This window comes from Tachysurus fulvidraco, chromosome 14, assembly GCF_022655615.1.
Source record: "Tachysurus fulvidraco isolate hzauxx_2018 chromosome 14, HZAU_PFXX_2.0, whole genome shotgun sequence".
In the NCBI taxonomy this organism is placed as follows: domain Eukaryota; kingdom Metazoa; phylum Chordata; class Actinopteri; order Siluriformes; family Bagridae; genus Tachysurus; species Tachysurus fulvidraco.
Window position 1 is genome coordinate 4610071 of NC_062531.1, and position 15738 is coordinate 4625808.

Below are 15738 nucleotides of genomic sequence, written 5' to 3' on the forward strand. Positions count from 1 at the left end.
GGCTGGTGCCAGGCAGAGAACGCCAATCTCCAAAATGTTGCTGCTTCTTTCCCAAGCTTATGGCTGTACTGACAAGTCGAATTAAATGTCTCTAAAATGCATTGTAAAGGCAGGTATTTGCTTTTCACCTCCTAATAAGACTCTATTAGCGCCATTCTGTTTTGTATACATGTTCAGTATACATGAAGTTAAAAAAAAGTCACTTACCGGGTGGTACGCGTGTTTAATTAAGTTTAAAGACGTACTAAAATAAGCCCTAATTACTCAAATCGTTACACATTTCTGAAATCTTAATAGATTCTTGAACAGACCGTTCGTAAGAAACCAGTGAAAGACTTCATCACGAGTATTTGTATGAGGTTTTCTTGAAAAACACTCCCTCATGGTCGCATAGTAATGAAGATCTTATCTTATCTTATCTTAGATGCACATCACACCTGGTTATCTGTGCTAGTTTCTGCTTGGCGTATCCTGTCTTCTCTCATCTCTGTACACCTCTTATGAAAAACCACCTCAACGCGATCAATCGATTGGAGAAAAGACATGACATCGGACACTAAAGCCTAGCCCGCGAGTAACGTGCTACGTTAAAAGCCACCACATATCTCACATTTGCGAAGCTAGATTTGATTCTACAACTTGTTCCACTGCCTTGAAAAATCATGTGGAATACTAAGACAGGAAATATTATTATTACGGTTTACAAAAGCCTTGAAACCTGCCGTATAAATTCATAAAAACAACCAGAAAGAAGTGGGCGAGCAAAAAAAAAACCCTCAAGAGTGAGAGAGATCATCTAATCAAGGACTCCAAAACACTAGTCTCTTCACACCACTTTTGTAATGAGGGTCAACAGCACTTGATTAGAAAGAAGGAGGAGGTGGTGGGGGGGAGAAATTTCTCTTCTTACGGGATTTAGGAAGCAAGTCTCGCTTTCACACACTTGTGCACATACCTATTACCGCACTGAAGCCAAACGCCACTTCTACAACATTACAAAAGAAAATTTGATGTAACTGTAAATATATGGAACCTTCCCATGTTTACAGCTTGGCCATTATCGTTATTATGGATTTGTATGCTTTCATCCAATTCAGTCAGAGCAACGGTGTTTCCAACAGTGATGGGCCTCTAATCTCACATGCGGTGGCAGATGGAGACCCTGTCTTCCCAAACTCCAAATCCGAACGTGGCCAATTGTCTTCTCGTGAGGATAACATGAGGATAACAGGAGGACAACATGCCCAACTCCATCCTCCAGGTGGCAGATCCTTCGGGTGGTACATGCCACAGCTGGTATTTGTACCTGAAATCAGCCTAGCATGTAGGGGACTCCTTGGCATGTGTTCAAGCGTATCTCTTTATGACCTTAAGGGGAAACCCAGCGCTGTTTTTTCTCGGTGTGTTGATTGCACCGGCTTGTTCACCCATGAAGGTAAAACCTGGAAGTTTTCCTTTAAACGTCCCTCCCATCAGCTAAACTAAGAAACTGGCTATGTTTAGACGCAAAGATTTTCTGTATCTGGATGAATTCGTTCTGATTGCAGATCTCTAACGGACATTCTGTAGAATATCTCCATTTATATGAATGGTACAAGGATACGAAACGATCCCAAATTACTCTCAAGGGGGGAAGAGAGGTTTAGTGTCAACATTACCATAACAATGAAAGGACTGGAAGTCCAGGCAGCTATTTTAATCACTCTGCTTGTGTTCTTAATGAGTTTTAAATTATTTCCATCACGGCAAACAACATCCGAGTGTGATTTTTTTTTTAACGGAAAGCGTGAAAAAGAGTTTGTGCTTGCAAACTCTTCTAGCGTTACTGACATTTAAAAAGTAGTGGTTTGGGGAATGAGCAATTTTTGAAGGGGGACACAAATAATACAGTGTAATTGTACTTATAAAGACATGTCCCCACAGTGAAAAACTTTGCTCTTATCAATATTATTGTAACATGGAGACCGCGTCATTATGGTTATTTTCAAAGTTTTTCTCAGGTTCGATGACCAAGCAGATTTTTCTTCAAAACTATTTATTGCATTGTTTGTGTTGTTTACAGTTAAGCCATCGACATACAAGAAAATATAAACATGACTGTTATTGCGAAAAATATATATAAAATAAGTAATGTTTTGTAACAAAAACAATTATTAAATAACCAATTTACAGTAACTGCTCTACGTATAAACACAACAAAACGGCTTTGGCGTGTTAGTTACAGTGCACTATGCAACAAGCTATTGTAAACAAGCTAACGTTAACTAGATAAGTAAGATTTTAATCGCTAATATAGCAGATTCATGGATAATTGGCATGGTAATCGGCATTTTTGCCGCAACTGATTTACGAATGAGTCTGCATCAACTACATTAATGAGAATCGCTTTATTTAAAGTGAATAAAATCCCCTACTTAACGGAGTTGAACATTGAGCCGCAGCCACTCACCTGACTCGTGTGTGCAGAGTAGGTGAGATGATCTGGGAAAGCAGGCAGTGGGTCAAACCACTGTGAGGAAGGGGAGGGGGAACTCATCTGTATCTAAAAGCAGTTTTTGCGTTTTTGTTTTTTTTTCTACTTACACAATTATTTAGGTATACATACATATATTTTTCACAATAGAGAGAGTGCGATATTTTTTAAATAACAATCCTCGGATAGGATTTACGCCTATGAATGTGCGTGTTCTGCATCTTTGCTGAAATCCTGGCGAATATTAAACAGAGAACTTTACTGAGATCGATTCCCGTCCTGCATCTGCATCAAAATGTAGTTTGATGCCAATCCGACCTCACGATTAATTTAAATAGATTGAAATAAGATTCGGAAGAGTGTTTTCTTACTGGAATGCTTTAAAAGGAGCTCGTCGTGAATCAAAGAAACACGCAGAGTATCTGATACCAAAAGTAATAACACCCCAAGGTTTATTCGTCTCTAACACACTATTCATATAATCAGTTGATACCCGGCTTCATTAGGGTTAAGAAGTACACACAAACATATAGACCTATCAGAGTGGTTATTAACAGATTAATACGCTGCTTGGAATTTTAGCCGACGATGAGTGTGATCTCTACAATGAAAATATAAAAAAGGTGCATTTATACACCTGTAAATCTGGTGTTTTTTGCACTCCCCTGTCTCCATATCACGGAGTCTACATCTCGAAAATTGATTCCACGGCTGACAGACGTAGAGTTTTCATAAAGCTTTCTTTCGGTATCTGTAGACAGAGATGACGCGGTTGAAAACTACATCTCGCACTGTCTGCACGGCTTAGGATTGATAGCACCTGGCACAGCACCGAACATTCTCCACATAATCATAATACTTCCCTCATGGCTATTCTTTTCTATGCAAACACTATCACACATACCAAAAAAAATAATAAAAAATGAACGCTGAAATCAAATCCTGCTCATATGATACCGACAAAGTTCCCGCCAATTGTTATAAGCTGTATCTTTTGGCAACGTGATACCGTTACTATGTTTGGTGAGATGCTCGTTTTCCTGTACGCTCCGTGGCTCGGATTCGAATGAGTCAAAGCAGGTCAAGGCCTTCGTATTGACACGAATTAAGTCCGGTCTGAAAATCCACGTGTAACACAGATCTAGTGACAGAAGAAACAATAGTCCTGGACATGGTGAAGTATAAGGGTCACGAGAGGCCAGGGAGGGAAATCACTACGAGCTCTCGGATAGCTTCCTCTTTTCTGTTATCCTAGTGTTGGGTGTCATCCTGCAGGAGGCCGGGGTCAAACCTTCTATTTCACTCTTTCTGTCGTTCCTCAAACAAGTAACAGGAACCGAGTGAAACGAAGAGCGCAGCACTAAAAGTCTGTTTCACGGTCGCTGTGTAAATTCGCTCATTCCATTTACTTCGACCCAATTCGATTCAAGGATCGTTTAACCTTTTAAGCTTCTTTCCATTTCCAAACAATGCAAACAATGTTGCCTTCACGTCATTCACCTCTATAACCGCTTTATGGATGCAGACGTTATTCCAGCGACACTGCCATGAGATGCGTGTACACAATTAACTCATTTGTAGGACAATTAAAAAAAAAAGTTACCGATCCGTCTGGCAGCGGGTTTTTTATTTAACTTGATAACTTCCAAAGAAATACTTCAAGACTCCTCAGTATCAGAGCTAAAAATACCTGCGCTGAACCTACATTGGCTCATATTGGCACTTAAATTGACTAAAATTTTAATCATGATATTTTTTGCCATATCTCCCAGCTCTACTTGGCAGGAAGCGTTATCAAAGCTAGCATTAGTACTTATTCCTACCTGGCGATGGAAGTGACAGAATACAGGATCGTCGGACATCTCGGCGGATTCTGTCTCTGTTATAAACACTATCGACTGAATAATCAGCTGATAATTCGGTATTCAAAATGAAGCATGTTGCCAATTAAGCAATGCTTGCAAAGCGTGAGATCGGATTTCCATCACCAAATGATTAGTAACTAATCGTGTATTATTAATGATGAAGAACCAAAAACACCACTTCTGACATCGGCAGAAGCCTTTTTCCACTTTCAACATACATAAAAATCATAGCTGGAGCCTTTGCCATGATCCAGCGAGAAGGTTATGTCTTTACCCTGTCCTTATCACTTCTATCAGCATGTGCTGAGCTCGGTTGAATAACCTTTTCCTGCCATATATTGGGAAAGCGCTAGAAAAATCCACCTGTCTGCGCTAAAGAAAAACAAAAGATCTCATTAAAGATAGCGGCGCGGACTGATCTATCATTCGGTATGGAAACGGTAAGGCGGAAGAGAGAGAGAGAAAAAGAGAGAGAGAGAGAGAGAGAGAGAGAGAGAGAGAGAGAGAGAGAGAGAGAGAGAGAGAGAAAACCAGACAGCTACAGGGAGACTAAGAGACGAGACAGGGCGAGTGAGCAGAGACAGTAGCTATTGTTCAGTGATCACCACCTCCAGTGCCTTCACATTTCATCTCCACTCTGAGCTCGCTGTCAGGACGATGAAGCCATGTTTGATCCCACCATGGAAAACTGACAAAAGCAACAGACAGGACCATAGACTTCCATTGCAACTTCCAGTCTTAGAATACCGTGGAGAAAGCAGAGAGATATCAGAGAGCGGTCTAACAGACGCAGAGCCAGACGACCTCGACGTGAATATCGTCCAGAATCAGTGAAGTCGCACCGCCGTTATATAATCATGCTGTGACCGTGTGCTGTCACCGTGCCGGGAATCATCGTCTCCACGTAGACGTGACCGAAGACCTGATTCATCCACCATCTATAAATGATTAAATCACTCGTTCCTCATCAATCAAGCTTTGTGGGGTTTTTATAAAAGGCCTAATGACCACATTTTCAAAAAGTTCACAAAACCAATGAATAGTTACAAACTTCAGCATGTCCTTAAAATAATAATTAAAGATGGCAGTGAAATCATCCATTAAAACAGGACCACAAAATGGTGATACTAAACTGTGAATACATTTTAAAACATCTCCATAAAAGGCAAAAGTTTTGCAGTGGATTTGTGGCTCTTGCATCGCTTCATATACTGTATGAAGTAGATTTCTATTTTGGTTGAAGAGATCATATTGTTGCCATGTAATTTAGTGGACATCGAGGGGCGCGCTGCACGGAGTTCACTCGAGTGCCATCCACTTAAGCTTCTGTGTGGTCCAAAGCAAGTGGATTCTCATAATATAGCCAAATGTAGTAAAGCATTACAATGTCCTGGGTTACATTCGGTGGTGTGCAGTTTAACCCTTATATTCGAGATGTACAAGATGAAAGCTACAGCTCAGAAAAAAAAAATTGAACATGGCACAGACACCATCAGTGATGCCTATTTGAAACATAATGCAAACCATAAGACACACAGAAATAAAGAAGTAGTGAGTGGGTCTTCTTTAGCGTTTTTTAGCTTTAAAATGCATTTATGGAACATGACTGGATCAAAAGGACCAAAGGAACAATAAGCTTTCATCTTGGAACTGATGAACATTTTTCCAGACGTTTACACGATCCAAAAAATACTCTCTTTTTATAAAAGTGTATAAAGGTTTTGATATTAAAAATTCCAGCCAGATTACTTTTTTCGGTATACACATGCGTATGATGATACGTCGCATATAAATTACAGATTTTGTGAGACAGACATTTTACATTTAATGACAGCCACAAAATTTCATCAAATGAAAAGCTCATGAGCTAAAAGTGACAAAATAGCAACTAAATGGTGAACGGTGGCATACGCTAGCATTAACCAGTAACGCAGCTTAGCTACTGCAGCATGTACACATCATGTTCTTACGTACAGCACGACTATATTTATAGTGATTTTAGTGCCTTTAATTACGGATTTGTGTCGGACGGCTTTAGTTTAGGTCATTGATATGAAATGTTTCACAAGATTACAGGTTAAATTAATTTGCGCAACTGAAACAGACAGCAAATTAATCTTAACGGAATAACGTATTGATAACCGAGTGACTAACAGCCAGCTAACTAATCAACAATAATTAATGTCAATTGTCATCAAGGTTCTCTTGCAGGATGTTAATGGTCATTCTTTTTGTGAATGAACTATATTTTCCTAAGCACCGCATCACCAGTGCAAATACTCCTAAGTGCAGAAGTTACAAATAAATTTATTTACAGCTTTAATAACGATGCCTGCTGTCTGACAGCTTAGCTACGATTATATAATCCGATCATTAATAACGCAATTTATAAACAGCATTGTCTTTTATAGCCAGTGAAATATTAGCAATGCTAACCCGATGGACACGTCAACATAATGCTGGTGATAGCTGCATTAGCATGTGTTAGCAGCAAGTTCGGGAAATAAGTTCGGGCATAGTTTTACAACATATGGAATGCAGTGTTTGTTCATTAAATATTTTAGCCATGCTCTGTTAGAAAAAGACAACAGAAATCTAAACTTTTATTGCGTTTGGCCTAGTTACGTTGTATCTGTGCAAACTTGATGCTAAAAATACCGTTATTAGCATTCCAATTCATTCATTCATTATTAGCATTATTTTCATTCACAAATGCTCCAAAAGTCATGGGTTTGATTGAGTTTGAAATCGCACTGGAATCATTTAAATAAAGGGAATGAACGCAGCAAAAAGTCAATCAGTGAGTCAATCAACCGACAGCTTACAACACAAGCCACATCAGAAGAGGAAAACAGAAACAACAAGAGACCGCTTAGCCTAAACCTTGATTTGTTACTTAACATAAACAACATGAGTCACCTACTTTATATTACTAACCATTATATGTTCACTTTCTAGTCAGGGTACTCTGATTTTCACACTGTATTTAGCATGTTATGTGCCTTTTACAGTGACAAAAGGATTTTCTATTCAGTATTAGCCTCTATTTAGCTTCTCACTGCTATGTTGTCAGATTGCTCCCCCCATTTGCTATGTTTTACTCCCACCCGACAGGGAAAATGACCTTGGGCTGTAGAAATAATTTACTTCTGATATAATTCATTTACAGTTTGGGTTGTTTTATTAAATGGTGTGTTTTGAAAGCATGACTGAAATGGAAACATTCAATCAGGCAAATCTCAGCATCATGCTAGTGCTTGTGGGTATATTAGCATCTGTTACATACATTTGTTTTGCCATTATGTTAAGGAAAAATAGCATTTCAGCTATTATTGTGTAATACAGTAGCTTTACTATATAATGACTGCAATTTTCTAGTTTAAATAGTTAAAACATTTCCGTTTTAGACGCTTTTTTAGCCACATTAGCTACATTCCTTCTAGCTAACTACATGGTTTAAGAAAGGTGAAAATTCCAGATTAAATTTTGTGATCGTGCACCAAAACTTTACATCACTCCACAATGTGTTGCCATATCTGTGTTTTTTCTAGTAAAGGATGAATTCTGAACGCCTGCCAAAGATTTTTATTATCTATGGCTTTTGACGCTGCTCGTGAACTAAGATTTTTTTTAAATGCATACTTGTATTGAATCGTGCTAAAATTGCTACTGAATATACTGTATATACACAATATAATATTACAATACAATACATGTCTCGTTGTATATGTAAAGGTTTGCTATAGTAACATTTAGTAACATATAGTAACTTTTGCATTTAAAACCATACCGCATAAAAAAAATATTCCATACGAGTTGTGTTTGTTTTTTTCCATATAAAATGGATTTTATTTTTTATTTTAGTTAAATGCAAAAATTAACTCCAATTAATTATTTTGGAATTTTCAAATGAAGAGTTGTACTGATTCTTTAAAATTCAAGAATTTTTTTTTTTAATTCCAATAGTGTCATTAAAAATTAAAAATATATCATGAGATGGATATTACATCTGGAAATTCTCTAAAATTCTCTAAAATTAAAGTAAAATCTGCAATAATTAATCTACTAATAGCTCAATCCTATATTGAGCCTCATACAAACAATCAACACAACCTTGAATATCCCAGTATGCACTAGTACAGAAGTGTAGTAAGTTCTCCAAGTTCTTTTTTTATTTATATCCTGTATTATTTATAATCGGTACTAATTTGAAACATTGTACATTTTGCATTGACCGTCAAGATAATTCATTGATTTGTTTAAAAACCTTGAATACGATTACATGATCGTAAATATATATTATTTAGTTTTAAAGGTGGTGTGTAAATCGGACCAATCTGGCAACAGATATGAATGGGTTACAAAGATGAAACTACACAAAATGTCTCCAGCATCCTAAACAGGTTGGTTATCTTCACATAATTACCCGACATGATTGGACAATTAACTCTTTATAAGGTTTCGTTGATTATGCTGTTCACTTCTAGCAGTCAGATCGACTGCTTCGCTTTTGCTTCTGCGCTGCAGTGTAATAACGACCTACAGGTAGTGTAGTGACAAATCTTTTCAAACATCTGGAAAATTGGCAGGGAGAGGATAATATTATGCGAACTTCTAATGAAAATCTGTCAATCAACTCCAATACTAATATATATATATATATATATATATATATATATATATATATATATATATATATATATATATATATATACACACACATACACACACGTACATACATATATGTATGTATACACACCAATAACAAAAAGTTGTCTGTGGTTCCTCTTAAATCTCAGAGGTTAAATACAAACACATCCAGAACAAGTCAGTCACACTCAACCTCGTTTTTCCCCCTAATTAATGCACCCGCTGTATAGCATTGACAAAGGAAGACTCGAATCACCAAGGATCTCATGGCAGATCTCATCCAGCCTGGATATCACAGGAGTACTGTTACACAAAGCATCAATACTTTCACAATACTACAGAGTGTCGTATTATGCCTGTTGACATGCTAATTTGACTCGTATTGGCACCAACACACAAGGAAATCACGCACGCCCTTTGTCAAGCAAATAGCCTATTTAGCAGAAGTGCTCGTGAACTGTCTGTAGGCCACATTTAAATTAGCTTTACAACACACCATGACGGCGCCAAATTCTTGAATCGGATTGGTCAGATGATGTTATTTAACAAAGTAAACAATAGTTAATGTGACTTGTTTTTTGGTAAGGCTTCTCCAGTCTAGTTCACCCCTTGAACTAAACTAGCTTTACAGATATTCCAATAAAATCATTTATCATCTGCAAGTCACTCTGGTATATCAACTGTATGCCTCGGTCACATCACCCAACCTTGTTGTTGATTATTTTACTATATCAACATGCTCCAAAGTGTTTTACTCACTGGTGATTACCGACGATGACGATATTAAGCATTCAACATGTTCTTCATTTAATCAACTTGTATTTAATTGGGAAATAGTATGAATATTAACTCTGATATTCCAAACCTTTACGAACTCTTTTACTGATCGTCTGGTGCAGACGTGGTTACGAATTTGCACGTGTCGAGATTTAAGCGTCGTCGTGCGATATACGTGTAGAGTTAAAGTTGTGGTTGTGCACATACGTGGTTGTTATAACCATATATACAGGAGACAATGGCTTATGGTCGCTTTCGAAAAAAACAAACATGTCGGTTATCCATCCATCTCATGTCACAGTGAATCATGGGACGTTAAAAAAAACCTTTTATTTTATATTTGGGAGTCTTGGCCACCATCGAACATAATTATAGTGTGTGTTTGTATTCCTCTGCAAGAGGGTGTGAGATCCAGGTCCATTTTTATACATCTCTCTATGACGAACTTATGGAAAGCCAACACGGAAAAGGCAACAAGCCATCGTCAAACACACTAAAAACCGCACTATTCGTGTCACATTGTTTGTTACAGAATGAATGATCAAGTCCTTTGATATCAGGAAGCTTAAACACTGACTCAAACACTCCATTCAGTCCAGACCTGGAGATGTATATGATATGATGGGATTGTTTTTTTTTGTTTTTTGTTTTTTTTTTCCTACCACCTCAAAAACACATAAATTCTATCAACGTAATAAGAGAAGCACAAGAATATGGTCACGTGACACGAGGTCGTACAGATCATACAGATGTTGATCCGAGAGGTTAGAATGATGAACGCTGTAACACAGGCGGGAGCAGTGAACGCAGCACGGCAGCCTTTAGTGCGGTTAATTGGTTAGACGAGATGCTGCATCTAATTAAATTAAGAGGAAACGCACGAAAATCTAAATACGCTGGAAGTTCGGGGTGGATAAAAGGAATTAATCAGGATGAAATAAAATAATAATGTGTGAAATAAAATAATAACAAAAACAATCATGCAGTGATTCATGCAAAAGCCGAAAGCGTGTGAATCTTAGGTTAAAGGGGGGAAGAAAAAAATGACAACACGCCTGATTTTATCGCCTCCTTTGTTCGGAACAGAAGCAAAGCGGCCGCTGTTTAAACACGTTTCATCTCCGGAGCCCGTCCGAGCTACACGCGCGCGCGCGCACACACACACACACACACGCACACGCACACACGCGCTCCGTTTACGCATCCGAGCGAAAAGCGTTTTAGCGTCTAGGTGGGTGTTTTTTTTTTTTTTTTGGTGCACCGGGAAAAGCCTGCGTTGTGCATCGTGATATAAAAAAAATAAATAAGTAAAAATATAAAATATGCATGCCAGGATGTGCGGCTGGAGCTAAAGCACGAGCGCTTACGGTGTAGACCAGGGTTAGGGCTCGCGCACACCTACCTGTGTTCAAAGTGCAACAGTTAGATCCACAGCTCGTGTTGAAAACAGCGCAATCCCGAAATCCGTCTCTCCTTTTTCGTGTGCGTGTGTAAAAGGAAAGCAGTTAGGACGCAGGAGAATAATAAAAACCCAGGGTGCTTCACCGCCCCGACTGCGTCGCAAATCTCATAACCCCGAGAAAACAGTCCTGCTTTCTTCAGAAGCGCGGGGTGCGCGACTACTGGCCCTTTAAATGGAGCGTACCACCTGTGGACGAGGGGTGCGCTGTTATTCGCGTCCACTATACAACACCGATACAAGCGTTTCCATCACTACTTACAACATTCCATTTTACATACCAATTAATTTATCACGACTTGACATCAATGATTAGTTAATGAATACAAATACAGATTTTGATAAACGGTCTCATTGTGTAATCCACCCTCACGCAGGCTTTGGTTTAAGCCCGCCCTTTAGCTAGTATTTTTCTACCAACCCAGATGTTGGATGAAGAACTGTGTGTGTGTGTGTGTGTGTGTGTGTGTGTGTGTGTGTGTGTGTGTGTGTGTGTGTGTGTGTGTGTGTGTGTGTGTACAAAAACAACAATTAAGGTCCTGCTCCTTACATACAAAACAGAAGATACAAATGACGCTATTAGGGATGTGGTAGCTCTGTGGTTAAGGTGTTGGACTTCTGATCAGAAGGTCATGAGTTTGAATCACAGATCCACCTAGCTGCCACTGCTGGGCCCCTGAGCAAGGCCCTTAGCATTTGCATAAAAGGCAATTGCATAAAATGAAATAAAATGTAAGTCACTCTGGATAAGGGTGTCTGCTAAATGCCATAACCATAAATGCTCAGGTTTGCCACATGGCACGTTCAGAAAGGCTTTCGTCTTTGCATATATATCGCATTAGAGCACAGATATCAGTCATGATACAGCAACACTAGAAAAAAGAGAATAAGGGACTTGCTCAAGGCCCTGACAATTGCATCTTGCCAGGTTTCGGACATGACCCCCTGTCCTTAGTTTAGTTACACCAAGCTACCACCACAGTTGCATCTCACCATGTTTGGGACATGACCCCCTGTCCTTAGTTTAGTTACGCCAAGCTACCACCACAGTTGCATCTCACCATGTTTGGGACATGACCCCCTGTCCTTAGTTTAGTTACCCCAAGCTACCACCACAGTTGCATCTCACCAGGTTTGGGACATAACCCCCTGTCCTTAGTTTAGTTACCCCAAGCCACCACCACACCCCTTGAACAAATTTGTCAAGAAGGAGCACAAATACAGTCCTCCACTATTTGAAGTTTAGCTTTAGTTTAGTTGTTTGAAGCTATATGGGGCTAATCTTTAAATTGTCCACCACCACTGAAATGCCCTGAGAGTGCTTTACAGCTTATTTATGATATGAGGACAGACTAGAGTGCATAAGATGCGCCCTTATGTTGTTTTCCAGTAATGAACTTTGATGTAATCTACCATCAAATAGCAAAGCAATCTATTTATTCAAATGGTGCAGCCCAGTAAATGGCTGTTTAGGGAAAATGACACTCTGCAGTAAACAAATGTAAATTCGGCTGACATAAAGAGGCAGGGAATCATGATAAAGGATCTGCGCCCTCAGCGGGTTTAATCAAAAGTGCTAATAGCGATCAGAATGGGCCTCTCTAATACACAGCTTCCAGCCAGTTGTGTTTGGAGGATTGCCGGATGATTTACTTCAACGTGCTGAGCTGATTCAGCTGAAAGATCTTTAATTCGGTCCAATTTTTATGTGTGTAATGTTTTTACTAACAGACACAGCAATTGTACAGAAAGCTGGAATTAGACCTAAGATTTGTAGGTATCAGTGACTAGGAAGAAACCAGGATTCAAAACATAACCTATCCTCCTCTGGGTGACACCAGATAGAAGGAGTATAAACTATTACACTTGTAGTAGGAAAATCAGACGGTACCATGTGTGCTGAAAGGACGTATACGATGATTCAAGTGTCCCGATCACAGCACTGAGTCTTTATGATTACAGCAGCAGCTCTAAGGTGAAAAAATATACCGTAACTAGCGATGACGTAACTGAGATCTAAACCATGGAGGGATCACAGCAGCTGCATTTTAGTTACAATGGAGATATCAGAGTTTACTTGAACAGTTTCGTCTTTGTTGCTGTAAGGAACGAGAAAAACGGTCCATTGTTCAGGTAAAATGGCTATAATAGAAAAAATTCTCTTGTTCTCTAATGTGTGAAATCTGTTCAAAGAACATTTTAAAAATATCCCGGGAAGGAAAAAAAAAAGAAACACAGGAAATTCATTAATAAATTCTCAGCAAAACACAAAAAAAAGTAGAAATGAGTAAATTTGATAAATGATATCGACTCATTTGCCCTTTTAATATTAGGACAAACATAACAGTCATTGTAATATTTGTAATGATGATTTAATCTATTATAAGTTAATGGAAAAATTGTAGTATAATATTAGATAGATAGATAGATAGATAGATAGATAGATAGATAGATAGATAGATAGATAGATAGATAGATAGATAGATAGATAGATAGATAGATAGATAGATAGAGAAGTAGAGCATCCAGAGCTTTAGATGTGAAGACGAAGCCCTGGAGACGTCATGGTACATCCAGTGACCTAAATGATATGTAAAAACTACAAGGGGTGAGGATAGGGTACATGCCTGTGTTTGCCCTCTAAATCCCCCTCCATCTTGCTCTCTCTAATCCACCCCCGAGTTTTGTGGCACATCCATCAGCTCCTACCTTATTTTTCTCTCTTTTTCTCTCTCTGTAATTGTGAGCATTTGTAATTGAAGCCACTTGAGGCTCTGTGGCTGTGTCGGCTCTACCGGGGGAGAGGAAGAGTGGAAGAGTGCGGCTCAGTGTTGCTGTGTGAGGCCTGCCAGGGATTTTAGGATGGGAAAAGGGCAGGAAAAAGTGAAGGAGTGCGAGGGAGGGACTCTCCCGTGAAGATAAAAAGGGGAGTGTGTGGTTTTCTCTTTGAAAGCAGGGCCCTAATCATAGTGAAGCGCTGTCATGCTGCTGCCCCACATCCTCTACACACAAATACACACACACACACAAAATTTGAGCACATGTTCAGAGTTAAGACAAGCGTAATGGAAAAATGCACTAAACTCATTTGTATGGCGCACAAACAGTAGTTGTACTTCCTTATTTGTCCAAGAATGAATGACTTTTTGTAAGTAAAATAAGAGACCTGCAGCATTTTTCTTTAAGTGTTAAACAAAAAGTCCGTCCTGAACCGGATCGAAGATCTTATACACATGTTGAAGCCAAAACAAAAAGACGAGGACACCCTTAGCTCAAATCGCTGTTCACACCCCGCACTGCGCCACACTCTGCCCAACCCCCCCAGAGCCCCTCGACTGCTCCCACTAATCTCTCAATGCAAAGGAAAGTATGCATGATGACTCTCTTCAGTTCTGGCACCTGGGTAGTAGAATGAACTTCCCCTAAATATCTGAACAGCTGAGTCACCGGTTGGCATCAAACAATGTCTTAAAACCTACCTTTTCCTGAAGTACATAAACTAGCGCTTAAAAACATGTTACCTCCTAACAGAGTTTTTAAATTGATTTGAATATTTTTAGTCTGTGACCTAGTGATTCAGTACCTGATGTATTTATTCACTGACAGAGACTTTTTCTCAAAGAACGTCGCTCAGGTCCGTCACCTGAAAATTGTTTGCCTCACACTTCCAGGGTTGGGGGTTCGATTCCCGCCTCCGCCTTGTGTGTGTGGAGTTTGCATGTTTTCCCAGTCCCTCGGGGGTTTCCTCCGGGTACTCCGGTTTCCTCCCCCGGTCCAAAGACATGCATGGTAGGTTGATTGGCATCTCTGGAAAATTGTCCATAGTGTGTGAGTGTGTGAGTGAATGAGAGTGTGTGTGTGCCCTGCGATGGGTTGGCACTCCGTCCAGGGTGTATCCTGCCTCGATGGCCGATGATGCCTGAGATAGGCACCGGCTCCCCGTGACCCGAGAAGTTCGGATAAAGCGGTAGAAAATGAATGAATGAATGGATATTATACGCTATTGCTAACACAGAGCTTAATTAGAGAAAGAAATTCACCGTACGTGGAAAAGACTCGTCTCGGCTAGTTAGCGATCTGCGAGATGACGAGCGTGTTAGTCTTGATGACGGTATTAGCATCGAACGTTGACGTTTTGTTAGTCGATCTGATGAACAGAGTGTATAAACAAGGAGGACAAACTAATAAAAGAATTAAAGCTAGAGCTGGTTAACCAAACAGAAAATAAACCAACATAGTGATGAAAGGTGTTTAAACTGAAAGGACATTGCATAGTCGCAGATTTTGTTGAAGGATTTTTGCGTTGCAGCCAAAAAATGCTTGTTTCTGCTTTTTTCTTTCCGTTGAAATTGATGAAATTGCAAATACACAAGGATCCTTTATGCTCGTTTGTTCGATTCCGCTTAACTCGTGTGATTGTGAGATCTCAGAATCCTTTAGGGTTAGACTGAAGGTCACATGTTAAATATAGAGATTAATATGCAAGTCATTCAGGGTGGAATTTTTCTTTAAAG

The 15738-nt window shown here is 39.3% G+C and overlaps 1 protein-coding gene across 1 annotated transcript in view; it reads right to left on the reverse strand.

The window, feature by feature from the left end:
• Positions 1–11404, reverse strand: part of plxna3 (plexin A3) — a 188933-nt gene extending 177529 nt beyond the window's left edge. The window contains exon 1 of the mRNA XM_027151064.2: positions 11168–11404. The gene's annotated coding sequence lies outside the window, so the exon portion shown is untranslated. The remainder of the gene's footprint in view (positions 1–11167) is intronic.
• Between the last annotated feature and the right edge of the window lie 4334 nt (positions 11405–15738).